This window comes from Salvelinus namaycush, unplaced genomic scaffold (assembly GCF_016432855.1).
Source record: "Salvelinus namaycush isolate Seneca unplaced genomic scaffold, SaNama_1.0 Scaffold2431, whole genome shotgun sequence".
NCBI classification, from domain to species: Eukaryota; Metazoa; Chordata; class Actinopteri; order Salmoniformes; family Salmonidae; genus Salvelinus; species Salvelinus namaycush.
The window spans coordinates 10032-32349 of NW_024059266.1; positions in this window are offsets into that span (position 1 = coordinate 10032).

Below are 22318 nucleotides of genomic sequence, written 5' to 3' on the forward strand. Positions count from 1 at the left end.
TTGTGTTATATTCTCCTACATTATTTTAACATTTCTACGAACTTCAAAGTGTTTTCTATCCAATGGTACCACTTATATGCATATCCTGGCTTCAGGGCCTGAGCTACAAGCAGTTTACTTTGGGCACATCATTCAGGCGGAAATTGAGAAAAAAGGGGCCTAACCCTAAGTCACATAATAAGTTGCATGGACTCACTGTGTGCAATAAGAGTGGTTAACATGATTTTTAGTGACTACCTCATCTCTGTACCTCACACATACAATTATCTGTAAAGTCCTTCACTCGAGCAGTGAATTTCAAACACAGATTCAACCACAAAGACCAGGGAGGTTTTCCAATGCCTCGCAAAGAAGGGCACCTATTGGTAGATGGGTAAAAAAAAAAGCAGACATTGAATATCCCTTTGAGCATAAAGTTATTAATTACACTTCGGATGGTGTACCAATACACCCAGTCACTACAAAGATACAGGCGTCCTTCCTAACTTAGTTGTCGGAGAGGAAGAAAACCACTCAGGTATTTCACCATGAGGCCAATGGGGACTGTAAAACAATTACAGGAGAAAACTGAGGATAGATCAACATTGTAGTTACTCCTCAATACTAACCTAAATGACAGAGTGAAAAGAAGGAAGCCTGTACAGAATGCAAATATTCCAAAAACATGCATTGTGTTTGCAATAAGGCACTAAGGTTAAATATTCAATCAAAATGTTGACCCAACCAGAGAGGTGCAGGGGGCTTCCTTAATCGACGCCCACATCATCCGCGGAATAGTTATTGGGGTTAACTGCTTTGCTCAACGGTAGAATGGTCCATTTTTCCACCTTGTCGGTTTGGGGATTCGAACCAGCGACCTTTCGTTTACTGGCCCAATGTTCTTAACTGCACATTGCCAGAGATGGGGAATTCTCATTGACTCTTCAGATAGTTTTAGGAAATACAAATCACTGATTCATTCTGTTCATGTCTTATGATAAACGTAGGCAAATTGATACATTTTCAATACATTTAGTTGATTCCCTAAGAAGTTCAATAATTTTTTTTCTAAATAATTGAAATCCATTTATTCTCAGAATTCCGTCCTCCTCCGTATCACAGATTATATAGGGCTGTATATGTCATGGCTTTAGAAGCTTCTGATAGGCTAATTGACATAATTTGAGTCAATTGGAGGTGTACCTGTGAATGTATTTCAAGGCTTTTTTATGGCAGTTTTGAAGCAGTGGCTTCTTCTTTGCTGAATGGCCTTTCAGATTATGTCGATATAGGACTCGTTGTACTGTGGATATAGATACTTTTTTACCTTTTTCCTCCAGCATCTTCACAAGGTCCTTTGCTGTTGTTCTGGGATTGATTTGCACTTTTCGCACCGAAGTACGTTCATCTCTAGGAGACAGAACACGTCTCCTTCCTGAGCAGTATGACGGCTGCGTGGTCCCATGGTGTTTATACTTGCGTACCCACTGTTTGTACAGATGAACGTGGTACCTTCAGGCGTTTGGAAATTGCTCCCAATGATGAACCAAACTTGTGGAGGTCTACAATTGCTTTTCTGAGGTCTTGGCTGATTTCTTTTGATTTTCCCATGATGTCAAGCAAAGAGGCACTGAGTTTGAAGGTAGGCCTTGAAATACATCCACAGGTACACCTCCAATTGACTCAAATTATGTCAATTAGCCTATCAGAAGCTTCTAAAGCCATGACATAATTTTCTGGAATTTTCTAAGCTGTTTAAAGGCACAGTCAACTTAGTGTATGTAAACTTCTGACCCACTGGAATTGTGATACAGTGAATTCTAAGTGAAATAATCTGTCTGTAAACAATTGTTGTAAAAATGACTTGTGTCATGCACAAAGTAGATGTCCTAACCGACTTGGTAAAACTATAGTTTGTTAACCAGACATTTGTGGAATGGTTGAAAAACGAGTTTTAATGATTCCAACCTAAGTGTATGTAAACTTCCGACTTCAACTGTATGTCAATTTATATACAGGGTTGGGAAGGTTACTTTCTAAATGTAATCTATTACAGTAGGGCCCTATATAGGGCTGGGTAGGTTACTTTCTAAATGTAATCTATTACAGTAGGGCCCTATATACAGGGTTGGGTGGGTTACTTTCTAAATGTAATCTATTACAGGTACTAGTTACCTGTACAAAAGTAACATCGTTTTTGGATTACCCAAACTCAGTAATGTAATTGGATGACTTTCCCCTTAAGTGGCATTAGAAGTAGAAAAAAAAAGAATCCATCAAACGCATTTGGTGTGTCATCATAGTGGTCTCTGATTGGTGGTCATCATTTGGTGTGTCATAATAGTGGTCTCTGATTGGTGGTCATCATTTGGTGTGTCATCATAGTGGTCTCTGATTGGTGGTCATCATTTGGTGTGTCATCATAGTGGTCTCTGATTGGTGGTCATCATTTGGTGTGTCATCATAGTGGTCTCTGATTGGTGGTCATCATTTGGTGTGTCATCACAGTGGTCTCTGATTGGTGTTCATCATTTGGTGTGTCATAATAGTGGTCTCTGATTGGTGGTCATCATTTGGTGTGTCATCATAGTGGTCTCTGATTGGTGGTCATCATTTGGTGTGTCATCACAGTGGTCTCTGATTGGTGTTCATCATTTGGTGTGTCATCATAGTGGTCTCTGATTGGTGGTCATCATTTGGTGTGTCATCATAGTGGTCTCTGATTGGTGGTCATCATTTGGTGTGTCATCATAGTGGTCTCTGATTGGTGGTCATCATTTGGTGTGTCATCATAGTGGTCTCTGATTGGTGGTCATCATTTGGTGTGTCATCATAGTGGTCTCTGATTGGTGGTCATCATTTGGTGTGTCATCATAGTGGTCTCTGATTGGTGGTCATCATTTGGTGTGTCATCATAGTGGTCTCTGATTGGTGGTCATCATTTGGTGTGTCATCACAGTGGTCTCTGATTGGTGGTCATCATTTGGTGTGTCATCATAGTGGTCTCTGATTGGTGGTCATCATTTGGTGTGTCATCATAGTGGTCTCTGATTGGTGGTCATCATTTGGTGTGTCATCACAGTGGTCTCTGATTGGTGGTCATCATTTGGTGTGTCATAATAGTGGTCTCTGATTGGTGGTCATCATTTGGTGTGTCATCATAGTGGTCTCTGATTGGTGGTCATCATTTGGTGTGTCATCATAGTGGTCTCTGATTGGTGGTCATCATTTGGTGTGTCATCATAGTGGTCTCTGATTGGTGGACATCATGGTGGCCTCTGATTGGTGGTCATCACTTGGTGTGTCATCATAGTGGTCTCTGACTTCTAGTCAGACTCGCTCAGGTGGAATAAACTTAAACCTGCGCCTTTTTTAAACGAACATATGGTATTGTTTTAAGATTTTAAAAAATATATATTTTTTATTTAACCTTTATTTAACTAGGCAAGTCAGTTAAGAACACATTCTTATTTACAATGATGGCCTAGGAACAGTGGGGTAACTGCCTTGTTCAGGGGCAGAACGACAGATTTATACCTTGTCAGCTCGGGGAATCAATCTAGCAACCTTTTGGTTACTGGCCCAACGCTCTAACCACTAGGCTACCTGCCTCTAACCACTAGGCTACCTGCCTCTAACCACTAAGCTACCCTGCCTCTAACCACTAAGCTACCCTGCCTCTAACCACTAAGCTACCCTGCCTCTAACCACTAAGCTACCCTGCCTCTAACCACTAAGCTACCCTGCCTCTAACCACTAAGCTACCCTGCCTCTAACCACTAAGCTACCTGCCTCTAACCACTAAGCTACCCTGCCTCTAACCACTAAGCTACCTGCCTCTAACCACTAAGCTACCCTGCCTCTAACCACTAAGCTACCCTGCACTCTAACCACTAAGCTGCCCTGCCTCTAACCACTAAGCTACCTGCCTCTAACCACTAAGCTACCCTGCCTCTAACCACTAAGCTACCCTGCCTCTAACCACTAAGCTACCCTGCCTCTAACCACTAAGCTACCCTGCCTCTAACCACTAAGCTACCCTGCCTCTAACCACTAAGCTACCCTGCCTCTAACCACTAAGCTACCCTGCCTCTAACCACTAAGCTACCCTGCCTCTAACCACTAAGCTACCCTGCCTCTAACCACTAAGCTGCCCTGCCTCTAACCACTAAGCTACCCTGCCTCTAACCACTAAGCTACCCTGCCTCTAACCACTAAGCTACCCTGCCTCTAACCACTAACCTACCCTGCCTCTAACCACTAAGCTACCCTGCCTCTAACCACTAAGCTACCCTGCCTCTAACCACTAAGCTACCCTGCCTCTAACCACTAAGCTACCTGCCTCTAACCACTAAGCTACCCTGCCTCTAACCACTAAGCTACCCTGCCTCTAACCACTAAGCTACCCTGCCTCTAACCACTAAGCTACCCTGCCTCTAACCACTAAGCTGCCCTGCCTCTAACCACTAAGCTTCCCTGCCTCTAACCACTAAGCTGCCCTGCCTCTAACCACTAAGCTGCCCTGCCTCTAACCACTAAGCTACCCTGCCTCTAAACACTAAGCTACCCTGCCTCTAAACACTAAGCTACCCTGCCTCTAACCACTAAGCTACCCTGCCTCTAACCACTAAGCTACCCTGCCTCTAACCACTAAGCTACCCTGCCTCTAACCACTAAGCTACCCTGCCTCTAACCACTAAGCTACCCTGCCTCTAACCACTAAGCTACCCTGCCTTTAACCACTAAGCTACCCTGCCTCTAACCACTAAGCTACCCTGCCTCTAACCACTAAGCTACCCTGCCTCTAACCACTAAGCTACCCTGCCTCTAACCACTAAGCTACCCTGCCTCTAACCACTAAGCTACCCTGCCTCTAACCACTAAGCTACCCTGCCTCTAACCACTAAGCTACCCTGCCTCTAACCACTAAGCTACCCTGCCTCTAACCACTAAGCTACCTGCCTCTAACCACTAAGCTACCCTGCCTCTAACCACTAAGCTACCCTGCATCTAACCACTAAGCTACCCTGCATCTAACCACTAAGCTACCCTGCCTCTAACCACTAAGCTACCCTGCCTCTAACCACTAAGCTACCCTGCCTCTAACCACTAAGCTACCTGCCTCTAACCACTAAGCTACCTGCCTCTAACCACTAAGCTACCCTGCCTCTAACCACTAAGCTACCTGCCTCTAACCACTAAGCTACCCTGCCTCTAACCACTAAGCTACCCTGCATCTAACCACTAAGCTACCCTGCCTCTAACCACTAAGCTACCCTGCCTCTAACCACTAAGCTACCCTGCATCTAACCACTAAGCTGCCCTGCCTCTAACCACTAAGCTACCCTGCCTCTAACCACTAAGCTACCCTGCCTCTAACCACTAAGCTACCCTGCCTCTAACCACTAAGCTACCCTGCCTCTAACCACGAAGCTACCCTGCCTCTAACCACTAGGCTACCCTGCCGATGATCATACCATGGATCATTTAGCTATTTGATTTGGAATTTGAGGAACCCTTTAGGGATATAAAAAATATCTATGAAAATCTATTCTGATAAAATATTGAATATGGTCTTTACTACTATAGCCCATAGAAATGCATTGAATAACACATTCATAAATGGCAAAAAACAAATAATAAGGAATAAGGTTTTGAAGTGTCTGTCCTATATCTGGATGATATGAGAAAGCTCAGAAATATTTTTGGACACATATTTCACCCCTGTTGGCACAAAACTACCTCCATACTATCATTCATTTGTATGGGTTACCTTCAGACGAGTCCCGTGACTCTTTTCGTGAGAAGATCGATTTTTCGGGATGTCTCATGGTCTGACACACACCGCTGTAGCTTGGCCACCTGTAGACTAACAGTGAAATGCTTACTTACGGGCCCTTCCCTACAATGCAGAGAGAAAGAAAATATAAATAATAGAAAAATAATAATACAAGGAATAAATACACAATGAGAAACGATGTAACTTGGCTAGATACCACTTGCCGTTGGCAGTGTCTGGTATAGAGGTCCTGGATGCCAGGGAGCTCGGCCCCAGTGATGTACTGGGCCATAAACACTACCCGCTGTACCGCCTTACGGTTGGTTGGATGCCAAGCAATTTCCATATCAAGTGAGGCCCACAGAGGTTCTCTCTCAATGGAGGGTCCCCACTGAAGAGCTCCGCATTGAGGCCTACGGAGAGTATCTCTCTTAATGGATGACCTCACCGAAGAGCTCCGTGACGAGGCCCAAAGTGGAATAATTTTTTTAGGCAAACACCCTGGTCTTGTAGTGGATGCAAGCTTCGATTGGAAGCCAGTGGAGTGTGCGGAGGAGCGGGGTGTCATGGGAAAACTTGGAATGGTTGAACACCAGGTGGGCTGAGGCATTCTGGGTAAGTTGCAGGGGTTTGATGGCACAAGCGGGGAGCCCAGCCAACAGCGAGTTGCAGTAGTCCACCTCAGTCTGCTTCTTGTCCACATGATGAGATGTGTGAGGGACTGCTGTAGGGTCCTGGACTGAGAGCCTCCTGTAGCACTGTAGTGTGCGGCTCATTCTCCTTTAACCTGTAGGGGGAGTCAGAGAGCACACACACTGGCAGAGGAAAAGTACTGTGCACACACACACACACACACACACACACACACACACACACACACACACACACACACACACACACACACACACACACACACACACACACACACACAGTGACAGACTCATCGTTAGACACATCCAGACCAGGTAAATACCAGGGTGAAAAAAAGTCTCTCTTATTTAATGGAGGAATTTATTAGGAGAATCACAAAGGGATTGTAATATATAATAGACTCAAAGCTCATAATGAGCTGTAATAATCAAATAAAATCACATTTTATTGGTCACATACACGTGTTTAGCAGATGTTATTGCGGGTGTAGTGAAATGCTTGTATTTCTAGCTCCAACAGTGCAGTAATATCTAACAATTTCACAACATATATTCAACACACACATCTAATTAAAGGAATGGTATATATAAATATTTGGACGAGCAATGTCAGAGCGGCATAGACTAAGATACAGTAGAATAGGATAGAATACAGTATATAGATATGAGATGAGTAATACATAGACTAAGATACAGTAGAATAGAATAGAATACAGTATATACACATGAGATGAGTAATGCATAGACTAAGATACAGTAGAATAGTATAGAATACAGTATATACATATGAGATGAGTAATACATAGACTAAGATACAGTAGAATAGGATAGAATACAGTATATAGATATGAGATGAGTAATACATAGACTAAGATACAGTAGAATAGGATAGAATACAGTATATACACATGAGATGAGTAATGCATAGACTAAGATACAGTAGAATAGGATAGAATACAGTATATACATATGAGATGAGTAATACATAGACTAAGATTCAGTAGAATAGTATAGAATACAGTATATACACATGAGATGAGTAATGCATAGACTAAGATACAGTAGAATAGTATAGAATACAGTATATACCTCCCTGACCTCCCTGACCAAGGCCCTTCTCCGCTGATTGGCCGGGCAGACAGCTCTAGGAAGAGCCTTGGTGGTTCCAAACTTCTTCCATTTAAGAACGATGGAGGCCATTGTGTTCTTGGGGACCTTCAATGCCGCAGACAGAGATTACCTGTTTACAGAGTAGTATAGAGTGCAGTGATGTGTCCTATAAGGAGCATTGGTGGCAAATCTGATGGCCGAATGGTAAAGAATATCTAGCTGCTCGAGAGCACCCTTACCTGTCGATCTATAACTTATGTCTCTGTAATCTAGCATGGGTAGGATGGTCATCTGAATCAGGGTTAGTTTGGGGTGAAAGAGGAGCGATTTATTAAGATACTCTTTAACTTCTTACGGCTGATATCCCGTTAACGGGATCGATATGACAACAGCCAGTGAAAGTGCAGGGCGCCAAATTCAAACAACAGAAATCTCATAATTAAAATTCCTCAAACATACAAGTATTTTACACCATTTTAAAAGATAAACTTGTTGTTAATCCCACCACAGTGTCCGAATTCAAAAAGGCTTTACGACGAAAGCATACCATGCGATTTATGTTAGGTCAGCACCTAGTCACAGAAAAACACAGCCATTTTTCTAGCCAAAGAGAGGAGTCACAAAAAGCAGAAAGAGATAAAATGAATCACTAACCTTTGATGATCTTCATCAGATGACACTCATAGGACTTCATGTTACACAATACATGTATGTTTTGTTCGATAAAGTTCATATTTATATCCAAAAACCTCAGTTTACATTGGCGCGTTATGTTCAGTAATGTTTTGCCTCCAAAACATCCGGTGATTTTGCAGAGAGCCACATCAATTTACAGAAATACTCATAATAAACATTGATAAAAGATACAACTGTTAAGCATGGAACTTTAGATAAACTTCTCCTTAATGCAACCGCTGTGTCAGATTTCAAAAAAGCTTTACGGAAAAAACACTCTCCTCTCTACTGTGATAAGCTACTCTCCTCTCTACTGTGATAGGCTGCTCTCCTCTCTACTGTGATAGGCTACTCTCCTTTCTACTGTCATAGACTACTCTCCTCTCTACTGTCATAGACTACCCTCTACTCTCTACCACCTCTCTACTGTGATAGACTACTCTCCTCTCTACTGTGATAGGCTACTTCCTATTCCCCCTGCAAGGTCAGAAACCACTGTAGCACTGTAGCCTAGGCTGCCCAGGCCAACAGAATGAGAGCGAGGCTCACACACCCCCTCTGTGGGTACAGGTGAGTAGTGCACCTCTAAGTATTATTGGAAAGTGTTCCAATGGCAACCCCATTAAAAGGTTCTGAACGGTCATTCTGAAAAGTACTTTTTCCTCTCATGGCTAACTACCAGGAAGTTTGAAAAGACAAGCTGAGTGGGCGGGTAGCTTATATTCATGAGCTCGTTCTGACTGACAGCTCTTTGTCAAGAAACTTGGATGCAGTGTTGCAGTAAAACCATCGCAAGCAAATTTGCATGAATGAAATCAAATGTTTGTATACATCTCCCATTCGGCATGTCTCTTGTGATGCGGTTCACAGCAGTACTGACAGACGTGTTGACTTGACAACTGCGTCTTGAGTTTTGAACGACCCTTCTCCCCCTTTTGTTCCATGCCGGCTGTAGACCTATACAGCTAAACACCAGACACAGACGAAATGGGAAACATATAATTATCGTTGCCATAGATTAATATGGTAAACTTTTAACTATATTTGCTGACACTCTACAGTCACATTTTGGCACTAGTAGAGTAGCTACCTAGCGATATAAACCACGAGCCTCTGCAGATGCCTTCTCCGATGTTGTTTACAAGGCGGTACTTATTTAAATTAGTTAAGAGAATAGCATGTTACCCATTTGGTGTATTAAAATGAGAGTCATGCTATCCCCCATGAATAATGAATCCAAGTGTTTGACATGGAGGAGGGGACTAGTAACTTTATGATCAAACTTTATCAATGTAGAAGAAACAGTCATTGCTCATACTTTTATATTCATACTTTGATCTGGTTTCCTTCAAATATCATCACATTTCATGACCTTTAAGTGCACTACTTTCACCTGGGCCCACAGGGTTCTGGTCTAAAGTAGTGTACTATATAGGGAATAAGGAACCCATAGGGCTCTGGTCTAAAGTAGTGCACTATATAGGGAATAGGGATCCCATGGGCCTCGTCTAAAGTAGTGCACTATAATAGGGAATAGGGAGCCATTTGGAATGCACACCGAGACCGTTATTTTATTGTGGAAAAAGTAATTATGTACAGCATCAATACATACATGTCAGTGGAGGCTGCTGAGGGGAGGACGGCTCATAATAATGTCTGGAACGAAGCAGATGGAACGGAATCAAACACCATGGAAACCATGGAAACCATGGAAACCACGTGTTTGATGTATTTGATACCATTCCACTGATTCCGCTCCAGCCATTACCACGAGCCCGTCCGCCCCAATTGAGGTGCCACCAACTTCCTGTGATACATGTACATCATAAATACATATGAGCTCTGCTGGGTAGGCATGGTTACAGTGACACCTACAAACCCCAGCCAATCAGAAATGAGGAGAGTAGCAGCCTGCCTCCACATCAACCAATAGAAACAGCTCCCGTCACCGGGGCGTGTGACAATATGCAGTTCTACGGCATCAGACAACTTCCTTCTGAAGCTAAATCATTAGGAATACAGTCACATTGTTAAAGCCAGGAGACTGTTTCTGTCCCAAATGGAACCCTATTCCCTTTATAGTGCACTACTACCCATAGGGCTCTGGTCAAAAGGGTGCCATTTGAGACGTAGCCTGTAGTTAATTCCATCTTGATAAGATCCATCACATAAGTACTGTGAGCCATTTGTTCATGGTGGGTAAATCTCCCACGAAAACAAAGATAAATCCCCCATGATAACAACAAGGTAAATCCCCCATGATAACAACAAGGTAAATCCCCCATGATAACAAGGTAAATCCCCCATGATAACAACAAGGTAAATCCCCCATTAAAACAAGCAGGTAAATCCCCCATGACAACAACAAGGTAAATCCCCCATGATAACAACAAGGTAAATCCCCCATGATAACAAGGTAAATCCCCCATGATAACAACAAGGTAAATCCCCCATTAAAACAACAATAAGACAAATCCCCCATGATAACAAGGTAAATCCCCCATGATAACAAGGTAAATCCCCCATGATAACAACAAGGTAAATCCCCCATGATAACAACAAGGTAAATCCCCCATGATAACAACAAGGTAAATCCCCCATGATAACAAGGTAAATCCCCCATGATAACAAGGTAAATCCCCCATGATAACAAGGTAAATCCCCCATGATAACAACAAGGTAAATCCCCCATGATAACAAGGTAAATCCCCCATGATAACAAGGTAAATCCCCCATGATAACAAGGTAAATCCCCCATGATAACAAGGTAAATCCCCCATGATAACAACATAAATCCCCCATTAAAACAACAATAAGACAAATCCCCCATGATAACAACAAGGTAAATCCCCCATGACAACAAGATAAATCCCCCATGATAACAACAAGGTAAATCCCCCATGATAACAACAAGGTAAATCCCCCATTAAAACAACAATAAGACAAATCCCCCATGATAACAACAGCAGGATATTTAGTAGAGGTTCTTTCCCAATGTAATAGGCAAAGTGTGCATCCCAAATTGAACCCTATTCCCTATATAGTGCACTACTTTAGACCAGGGACCCTATATAGTGCACTAATTTAGACCAGGGACCCTATATAGTGCACTACTTTAGACCAGGGACCCTATTCCCTATATAGTGCAGTACTTTAGACCAGGGACCCTATATAGTGCACTAATTTAGACCAGGGACCCTATATAGTGCACTACTTTAAATGAGATTCTATCCACTTCCTTGTCTGTGAGAGCACGGGCAGCGCCATTGAGAGACAGATACAACATGAGTGGAATCTTGTTTCTTATGATTATCAATAAAAATGTACTAATTTATAAAATATTGATTAAGACTATAAATGACCCAGCTTTGGAGATGTTAGGTCTGTTTTCATGCTTTTGAGAGAAGCTGACTACTGTACCGGGAGTCTTCCAGCTATTGCGTTACGCTAACGATATCTTAATTTCAATCATGTCCAAACTGCACGCAGACATAAAAATGGTACTCATGAGAAAAATCTTGAAAATCTCACAGTATCCCTTTAAAGCTGGAATCCGTAGTGGTGAAACTGCCACGTCCGTTTGCGATATTACAAAGGAAAATATGTTACTTTAAACAACAAAGTTTTTCCCAGACATCATTGCACGCGCGATAGAACAGCGGACTATGTACTATGATTTTTACCACGATGCGCCTGGGTCGACCAGTGGCGCTGTTTCAACAAATGCAGATCTCAGCTTTAACGGCTGAAGAAAAATGAAAAGCAATCCCCCAAAAATAAAACGAAACACATCTACGTCATAACTGCTGTTTTGTTTGGTCCAAATTAAAATAATTAACTCTTTACAGACGCAACATTGCCAGAATGACCCTGGAGGGAATAGCAGCCGTTTTACGAGCTCCTGTGTATTTATTTTTGCGCTGATATCACAGGCCGGCTCATAGCCTGTGACAAAAATGAGGGGACACGAACAACAGGTTTTGGCCAATTAAAAAGGTTCTTTATTATAAACCAAAACTATTAACTTTAAACAAAGAAAAAGGAATGAGGTGTGAAAGTATCATAATGTAAGGTGTATGTAAAGTGCATGGATGCATGAATCTGTGTGTGTAAACATGACTGAGTGAAAACTATATACAACTACAAAGGAACAAACAAAACAGGATCATACCTGGAGGAGCAGAGAGAGAAGTGATTAGTGAAACAGTTTATACCCTGAGCCCAGGTGGCTCCAATCACTAACGACCCTCCTCCCCCTGCAGGAGGAACCGCCCCTGCAATGCAGAGGGGCCGTGACACTGATCATAACTTTTTTTTGTACATAATGTTTCCCTCCTTCGTTTCCTACGACCGTGAAGAGCTACTGGACATCAGAACAGCGATGAATAACCTCGATTTGGATGAAGATTTCTACCTCGGTGATTCAGGCCGTGAAGGACATACTGCTCCTCCTGGACCAGAAACAGGAAGAGACGGCGTTATAGAGGCCGGGAATACCTGACGAGACTACGTTGGGGATACCTGACGAGACTACGTTGGGGATACCTAACGAGACTACGTTGGGGATACCTGACGAGACTACGTTGGGGATACCTGACGAGACTACGTTGGGGATACCTGACGAGACTACGTCGGGGATACCTGACGAGACTACGTCGGGGATACCTGACGAGACTACGTCGGGGATGCCTGACGAGACTACTTGGGGATGCCTGACGAGACTACTTGGGGATGCCTGACGAGACTACGTTGGGGATACCTAACGAGACTACGTCGGGGATGCCTGACGAGACTACGTCGGGGATGCCTGACGAGACTACGTCGGGGATGCCTGACGAGACTACGTTGGGGATACCTAACGAGACTACGTCGGGGATGCCTGACGAGACTACGTCGGGGATACCTGACGAGACTACGTCGGGGATGCCTGACGAGACTACGTCGGGGATGCCTGACGAGACTACGTCGGGGATGCCTGACGAGACTACGTCGGGGATACCTGACGAGACTACGTCGGGGATACCTGACGAGACTACGTCGGGGATACCTGACGAGACTACGTCGGGGATGCCTGACGAGACTACGTCGGGGATGCCTGACGAGACTACGTCGGGGATACCTGACGAGACTACGTCGGGGATACCTGACGAGACTACGTCGGGGATACCTGACGAGACTACGTTGGCGAGTGGATAAACCCGCCTCTATCCTCCGTTCTATTGGCAAACATGCAATCACTGGAGAATAAAATGGACAAGCTCCATTCGAGATCAACGTGATCTGAAGAACTGTAACATCCGATGCTTCTCCAAGTCGTGGCTGAACAAGGACATGGTTAATATAAATCTTGCTGGTTTTAATCTATTCATCTGCAGGATAGAACGGCAGCGTTGACGCTACCGTACGTACATATCCCAACCAGAAGCCATGGATTACAGGTAACATCTGCACTGAGCTAGAGGTACCGCTTTCAAGGAGGAAGTGTGTGACTCTGTCAACAACAGCTGGTGAACGATCTCTCATATTAAAAGGAGGTCTGGAGGTTCTGCTCTCCTGAGTTAAAATACCTCATGATAAGCTGTAGATCATACTAGTTATCAATCTTTTTTGTAGTTGTCTATTTACCACCAAAAACTGATGCTGGCACTTACGAGTGGTATAGGACCATAAGCAAACAAGAAAATGCTCACCCAGAGGCGGCGCTCCTCGTGGCCGGTGATTTTAATTCAGGGAATCTCAAATCCGTTTTCCCTCATTTCTACCAGCATGTCACCTGTGCAACTAGAAGAGCAAACACTATATCACATTTACTCCACACAGAGACATGTACAAAGCTCTCCCTCGCCCTCCATTTTGGCAAATCTGACCATAAATCTATCCTTCTTATTCCTGCTTACAAGCAAAAACTCTAACTGGAAGCTCAATACGGAAGTGGTCCGATGAAGCCGACGCTAAGCTACTGGATTGTTTCGCTAGCACAGACTGGAATATGTTCCGGGATTCATCTGAAGGCTATGAGGAGTATACTACATTAGTCACCGGCTTCTTTAATAGATCCATCGACGATGTCGTCCCCACAGTGACCGTACGTACATATCCCAACCAGAAGCCATGGATTACAGGTAACATCTACACTGAGCTAGAGGTACCGCTTTCAAGGAGCAGGACATTAATCCAAACGCTTATAAGAAACCCCACTACATCCTCCGACGAACCATCAAACAGGCAAAGCATCAATACAGGACTAAGATCGAATCCTACTACACCGGCTCTTGACGCTGATTGGATGTGGCAGGGCTTGCAGACTATCACGGATTACAAAGGGAAACCGAGCCGCGAGCTGACCCATGACGCGAGCCTACCAGACGAGCGAAATGCCTTCTATGCTCGCTTCGAAGCAAGCAGCACTGAACCATACATGAGAGAACCAGCTGTTCCAGATGACTGTGTGATCATGTTCTGCGTAGCCGATGTAAGACCTTTAAACAAGTTAACATTTACAAGGCCGCACAGATTACCAAGATGCGTGCTGAGAGCACGCGCTGACCAGCTGGCAAGTGTCTTTACTGACATTTTCAACCTCTCCCAGACCCAGTCTGTAATACTTACGTTTAAAGCAGAACACCATAGTCCCTGTGCCCAAGAATGCTAAGGTGACCTGTCTTAATGACTATCGCCCCATAGCACTCACACCTGTAGCCATGAAATTCTTTGAAAGGCTGGTCATGGCTCACATCAACACCATCATCCTAGATACCCTGGACCCACTCCAATTCACATATCGCCCCAACAGATCCACAGATCTCTATTGCACTCCACACTGCCCTTTCCCACGTGGACAAAAGGAACACCTATTTGAGAATGCTGTTAATTGACTACAGCTTAGCGTTCAACATCATAGTGCCCTCCAAGCTCATCACTAAGATAAGGACCCTGGGACTGAACTCCCTCTGCAACTGGATCCTGGACTTCCTGCTGGACCGCCCCCAGGTGGTGAGGGTAGGCAACAACACATCCGCCACACTGACCTTCAACATGGGGGCCCCTCAGGGGTGTGTGCTTAGACCCCTCCTGTACTCCCTGTTCACCCACGACTGCGTGGCCATGCACGACTTCAACACAATTATTACATTTGCAGACGACACAACGGTGGTAGGCCTGATCACCGACGATGATGAGACAGCCTATAGGGAGGTCAGAGACCTGGCAGTGTGGTGCAAGGACAACAACCTCTCCCTCAACGACGTCAGCAAGACAAAACGAGCGGATCTTGGACTACAGGAAACGGAGGGCCAAACACGCCCCCATTCAAATCGATGGGGCTGTAGTGGAGCGGGTCGAGAACTTTAGGTTCTCTGTGTCCGCATCACTAAGGACCTATCATGGTCCAAACACACCAACACAGTCGTGACGAGTGCACGACAACGCCTCTTACCCCTCAGGAGCCTGAAAAGATTTGGCCCTGGGCCCTCAGATCCTCAAAAAGTTCTGCACCAATGAGAGCATCGTGACAGGCAGCATCACCGCTTGGTATGGCAACTGCTTAGCATCCGACCATAAGGCGCTACAGAGGGTAGTGCGTATCGCCCAGTACATCACTGGGGCCGAGCACCCTGCCATCCAGGACCTCAGTGTCAGAGGAAGGCCCTAAAAATTGTCAGAGACTCCAGCCATCCAAGTCATAGACTATTCTCTCTGCTACCGTGGAACCAAGTGCCAAGACTGGGAGCAAAAGGCTCCTTAACAGCTTCTATCCCCAAGCTATAAAACTGCTGAACAGTTCATCAAATGGCCGCCCAGACTATTTACCCCCATTTTTTGGCACTGGATCTCTTGTACTGGCTCTACGCACTCACTGGACTCTACTGACACAGTCACAAATACTACACCGACACTCACAACATACGCTCACACACACATACAAGCTCACACACGCTTACAAATGCATGTTGACGCCACACACTTTCACACTCTACCCATACGCCATTGCTGCTACTATGTTTAGTATCCTGATTGACTAGTCACTTTACCCGTACCTACATTATATTACCTACATTATATTACCTCAACTACCAACACTGCTGCTACTCTGTTCATTATCTATCCTGATTGACTAGTCACTTTACCCGTACCTACATTATATTACCTCAACTACCAACACCGCTGCTACTCTGTTCATTATCTATCCTGATTGACTAGTCACTTCACCCCGACCTACATGTATAGTTGAAGTCGGAAGTTTACATACACTTTAGGTTGGAGTCATTAAAAATAATTTTTCAACCACTCCACAAATTTCTTGTTAACAAACTATTGTTTTGGCAAGTCGGTTAGGACATCTACTTTGTGCACGACACAAGTAATTATTTCCAACAGTTGTTGACAGACAGATTATTTCACATATAATTCACTGTATCACAATTCCAGTGGGTCAGAAGTTTACATACACTAAGTTGACTGTGCCTTTAAACAGTTTGGAAAATTCCAGAAAATTATGTAATGGATTTAGAAGCTTCTGACAGGCTAATTGACATAATTTGAGCATATTGGAGGTATACCTGTGGATGTATTTCAAGACCTACCTTCAAACTCAGTGCCTCTTCCATGGGAAAATCAAAAGAAATCAGCAAAGACCTCAGAAAAATATTGTAGACCTCCAGAAGTCTGGTTCATTCTTGGGAGCAATTTCCTAACGCCTGAAGGTACCACGTTCATCTGTACAAACACCATGGGACCACGCAGCCGTCATACCCCTCAGGAAGGAGACGCGTTCTGTCTCCTAGAGATGAACGTACTTTGGTGCGAAAAGTGCAAATCAATCCCAGCAAAGGACCTTGTGAAGATGCTGGAGGAAACAGGTACAAAAGTATCTATATGCACAGTAAAACAAGTCCTATATTGACATAACCTGAAAGGCCGCTCAGCAAGAAGCCACTGCTCCAAAACCGCCATAAAACAGCCAGACTACGGTTTGCAACTGCACATGGGGACAAAGATCTTACTTTTTGGAGAAATGTCCCCTGGTCTGATGAAACAAAAATATAACTGTTTGGCCATAATGACCATTGTTATGTTTGGAGGAAAAAGGGGGAGGCTTGCAAGCCAAAGAACACCATCCCAACCGTGAAGCATGGGGGTAGCAGTATCATGTTGTGGGGGTGCTTTGCTGCAGGAGGGACTGGTGCACTTCACAAAATAGATGGCATCATGAGGTAGGAAAATGATGAAATGATATTGAAGCAACATCTCAAGACATCAGTCAGGAAGTTAAAGCTTGGTAGCAAATGGGTCTTCCAAATGGACAATGACCCCACGCATACTTCCAAAGTTGTGGCAAAATGGCTTAAGGACAACAAAGTCAAGGTATTGGAGTGGCCATCACAAAGCCCTGACCTCAATCCAATAGAACATTTGTGGGCAGAACTGAAAAAGCGTGTGCGAGCAAGGTGGTCTACAAACCTGACTCAGTTACACCAGCTCTGTCAGGAGAAATGGGCCAAAATTCACCCAACTTATTGTGGGAAGCTTGTGGAAGGCTACCCAAAACGTTTGACCCAAGTTAAACAATTTAAAGGTAATACACTCAATTAGTATTTGGTAGCATGTAAACTTCTGACCCACTGGGAATTTGATGAAAGAAATAAAAGCTGAAATAAATAATTCTCTCTACTATTATTCTGATATTTCACATTCTTAAAATAAAGTGGTGATCCTAAATGACCTAAAACAGGGAATTTTTACTAGGATTAAATGTCAGGAATTGTGAAAAACAGAGTTTAAATGTATTTGGCTAAAGTGGATGTAAACTTCCGACTTCAACTGTAAGTTATCTCAACTACCAACACTGTTGCTACTCTGTTTATTATCTATCCTGATTGCCAAGTCACTTCTACCCCTATTTACATGTACATATTACCTCATTAATACCTCGTACCCCTACACATTGACTTGGCACTTGGAGTTGGAGACTTTCATCTCCCTCAACAATTTTAAACATCTGCTATCCGAGCAGCTAACCGATCGCTGCAGCTGTACATAGTCCATCGGTGTATATAGCCCACCCATTCACCTACCTCACCCCCCATACTGCTTTTATTTATTTACTTTTCTGCTCTTTTGCACACCAGTATCTCTACTTGCACATGATCATCTGATGATTTATCACTCCAGTGTTAATCTGCTAAATTGTAATTATTCGATTTATTGCCTACCTCCTCATGCCTTTTGCACACGTTGTATATAGATTCTCTTTTTTTCCTATTGTGTTATTGACTTGTTTATTGTTTACTCCATGTGTAACTCTGTGTTGTTGTCTGTTCACACTGCTATGCTTTATCTTGGCCAGGTCGCAGTTGCAAATGAGAACTTGTTCTCAACTAGCCTACCTGGTTAAATAAAGGTGAAATAAAAAAACAAAACAAAAACTCCTTGTATATAGCCTCATTACTACCTCGTATCCCTGCACATTGACTTGGTACTCCTTGTATATAGCCTCATTACTACCTCGTATCCCTGCACATTGACTTGGTACTCCTTGTATATAGCCTCATTACTACCTCGTATCCCTGCACATTGACTTGGTACTCCTTGTATATAGCCTCATTACTACCTCGTACCCCTGCACATTGACTTGGTACTCCTTGTATATAGCCTCATTACTACCTCGTATCCCTGCACATTGACTTGGTACTCCTTGTATATAGCCTCATTACTACCTCGTATCCCTGCACATTGACTTGGTACTCCTTGTATATAGCCTCATTACTACCTCGTACCCCTGCACATTGACTTGGTACTCCTTGTATATAGCCTCATTACTACCTCGTACCCCTGCACATTGACTTGGTACTCCTTGTATATAGCCTCATTACTACCTCGTACCCCTGCACATTGACTTGGTACTCCTTGTATATAGCCTCATTACTACCTCGTACCCCTGCACATTGACTTGGTACTCCTTGTATATAGCCTCATTACTACCTCGTACCCCTGCACATTGACTTGGTACTCCTTGTATATAGCCTCATTACTACCTCGTACCCCTGCACATTGACTTGGTACTCCTTGTATATAGCCTCATTACTACCTCGTACCCCTGCACATTGACTTGGTACTCCTTGTATATAGCCTCATTACTACCTCGTATCCCTGCACATTGACTTGGTACTCCTTGTATATAGCCTCATTACTACCTCGTACCCCTGCACATTGACTTGGTACTCCTTGTATATAGCCTCATTACTACCTCGTACCCCTGCACATTGACTTGGTACTCCTTGTATATAGCCTCATTACTACCTCGTATCCCTGCACATTGACTTGGTACTCCTTGTATATAGCCTCATTACTACCTCGTACCCCTTGTTACGTTCCCCAGTTTCTGTGTTCTGTTTTGTATTTGAGTGTGTGTGTTTCAGGAGATGGCTTCCTGAAATACTCCCCAACCAGCTGATTGGTCGACCCCAGGCTAATTGGTGATTGGAGCTGACCCCGCCCCCTCGTCAAGAAGCAGCTGACTAATTAACATTGCCACCTGAAGATATAAAAACCAGTGTTCTGTTCAGTAGAGAGGAGATTGGAGAGAGAGGAGAGAGATGAGATAAGGAGTAGAGATTTGGAGATTGAGAGAGAGAAAAATTAGATTGTGATATAGTGTTGGTTGTGTATCAGAAAGTGTGGTATGTACTGTTGTTGTTGGTAGCAGTTTTGCTATGTCCTGTGTTTGTGAGTGTTTGTGAAATCGTTAATAATTACTCTGTTTCATTTGTTCCCAGGGGGGAAGGAGAAGGCACTTTGGGAGTGCTTAGGCAAGAGGCCCGCGGGCATACATATACCCGTAGTATATTTACTGTCTAGGCACACTAGGTAAGACCTGGGCGGACCACCCCCTGTATTTTGGTTAGGGCACCAGGCGGTGTTAAGTTAGGTAAGTTAAGTGGGTAGGCAGGTTAGATAGGAGAGGGGGAACTTTGATATTTACTTTCTTTGCTTTGGTTCCGTCCAGCCCCTTTTCCCCATATTACCGTGTAAGAAAATAAATCCTAGTAAACGGTAATTCTGCTTTTGTGTCATCCTTACTCGCACCTACAGTCCATACCTCTTGCACTTCAGAGAGTTGAGTTGTAGCAGGGAGTTGCGTTCCCTCTTTTTAGAGGCGTGCGTAACACCCCTGCACATTGACTTGGTACTCCTTGTATATAGCCTCATTACTACCTCGTATCCCTGCACATTGACTTGGTACTCCTTGTATATAGCCTCATTACTACCTCGTATCCCTGCACATTGACTTGGTACTCCTTGTATATAGCCTCATTACTACCTCGTACCCCTACACATTGACTTGGTACTCCTTGTATATAGCCTCATTACTACCTCGTACCCCTGCACATTGACTTGGTACTCCTTGTATATAGCCTCATTACTACCTCGTACCCCTGCACATTGACTTGGTACTCCTTGTATATAGCCTCATTACTACCTCGTATCCCTGCACATTGACTTGGTACTCCTTGTATATAGCCTCATTACTACCTCGTACCCCTGCACATTGACTTGGTACTCCTTGTATATAGCCTCATTACTACCTCGTATCCCTGCACATTGACTTGGTACTCCTTGTATATAGCCTCATTACTACCTCGTACCCCTGCACATTGACTTGGTACTCCTTGTATATAGCCTCATTACTACCTCGTATCCCTACACATTGACTTGGTACTCCTTGTATATAGCCTCATTACTACCTCGTATCCCTGCACATTGACTTGGTACTCCTTGTATATAGCCTCATTACTACCTCGTACCCCTGCACATTGACTTGGTACTCCTTGTATATAGCCTCATTACTACCTCGTACCCCTGCACATTGACTTGGTACTCCTTGTATATAGCCTCATTACTACCTCGTACCCCTGCACATTGACTTGGTACTCCTTGTATATAGCCTCATTACTACCTCGTACCCCTGCACATTGACTTGGTACTCCTTGTATATAGCCTCATTACTACCTCGTACCCCTGCACATTGACTTGGTACTCCTTGTATATAGCCTCATTACTACCTCGTACCCCTGCACATTGACTTGGTACTCCTTGTATATAGCCTCATTACTACCTCGTACCCCTGCACATTGACTTGGTACTCCTTGTATATAGCCTCATTACTACCTCGTACCCCTGCACATTGACTTGGTACTCCTTGTATATAGCCTCATTACTACCTCGTATCCCTGCACATTGACTTGGTACTCCTTGTATATAGCCTCATTACTACCTCGTACCCCTGCACATTGACTTGGTACTCCTTGTATATAGCCTCATTACTACCTCGTATCCCTACACATTGACTTGGTACTCCTTGTATATAGCCTCATTACTACCTCGTATCCCTGCACATTGACTTGGTACTCCTTGTATATAGCCTCATTACTACCTCGTACCCCTGCACATTGACTTGGTACTCCTTGTATATAGCCTCATTACTACCTCGTACCCCTGCACATTGACTTGGTACTCCTTGTATATAGCCTCATTACTACCTCGTACCCCTGCACATTGACTTGGTACTCCTTGTATATAGCCTCATTACTACCTCGTACCCCTGCACATTGACTTGGTACTCCTTGTATATAGCCTCATTACTACCTCGTACCCCTGCACATTGACTTGGTACTCCTTGTATATAGCCTCATTACTACCTCGTACCCCTGCACATTGACTTGGTACTCCTTGTATATAGCCTCATTACTACCTCGTACCCCTGCACATTGACTTGGTACTCCTTGTATATAGCCTCATTACTACCTCGTACCCCTGCACATTGACTTGGTACTCCTTGTATATAGCCTCATTACTACCTCGTATCCCTGCACATTGACTTGGTACTCCTTGTATATAGCCTCATTACTACCTCGTACCCCTGCACATTGACTTGGTACTCCTTGTATATAGCCTCATTACTACCTCGTATCCCTGCACATTGACTTGGTACTCCTTGTATATAGCCTCATTACTACCTCGTACCCCTGCACATTGACTTGGTACTCCTTGTATATAGCCTCATTACTACCTCGTACCCCTGCACATTGACTTGGTACTCCTTGTATATAGCCTCATTACTACCTCG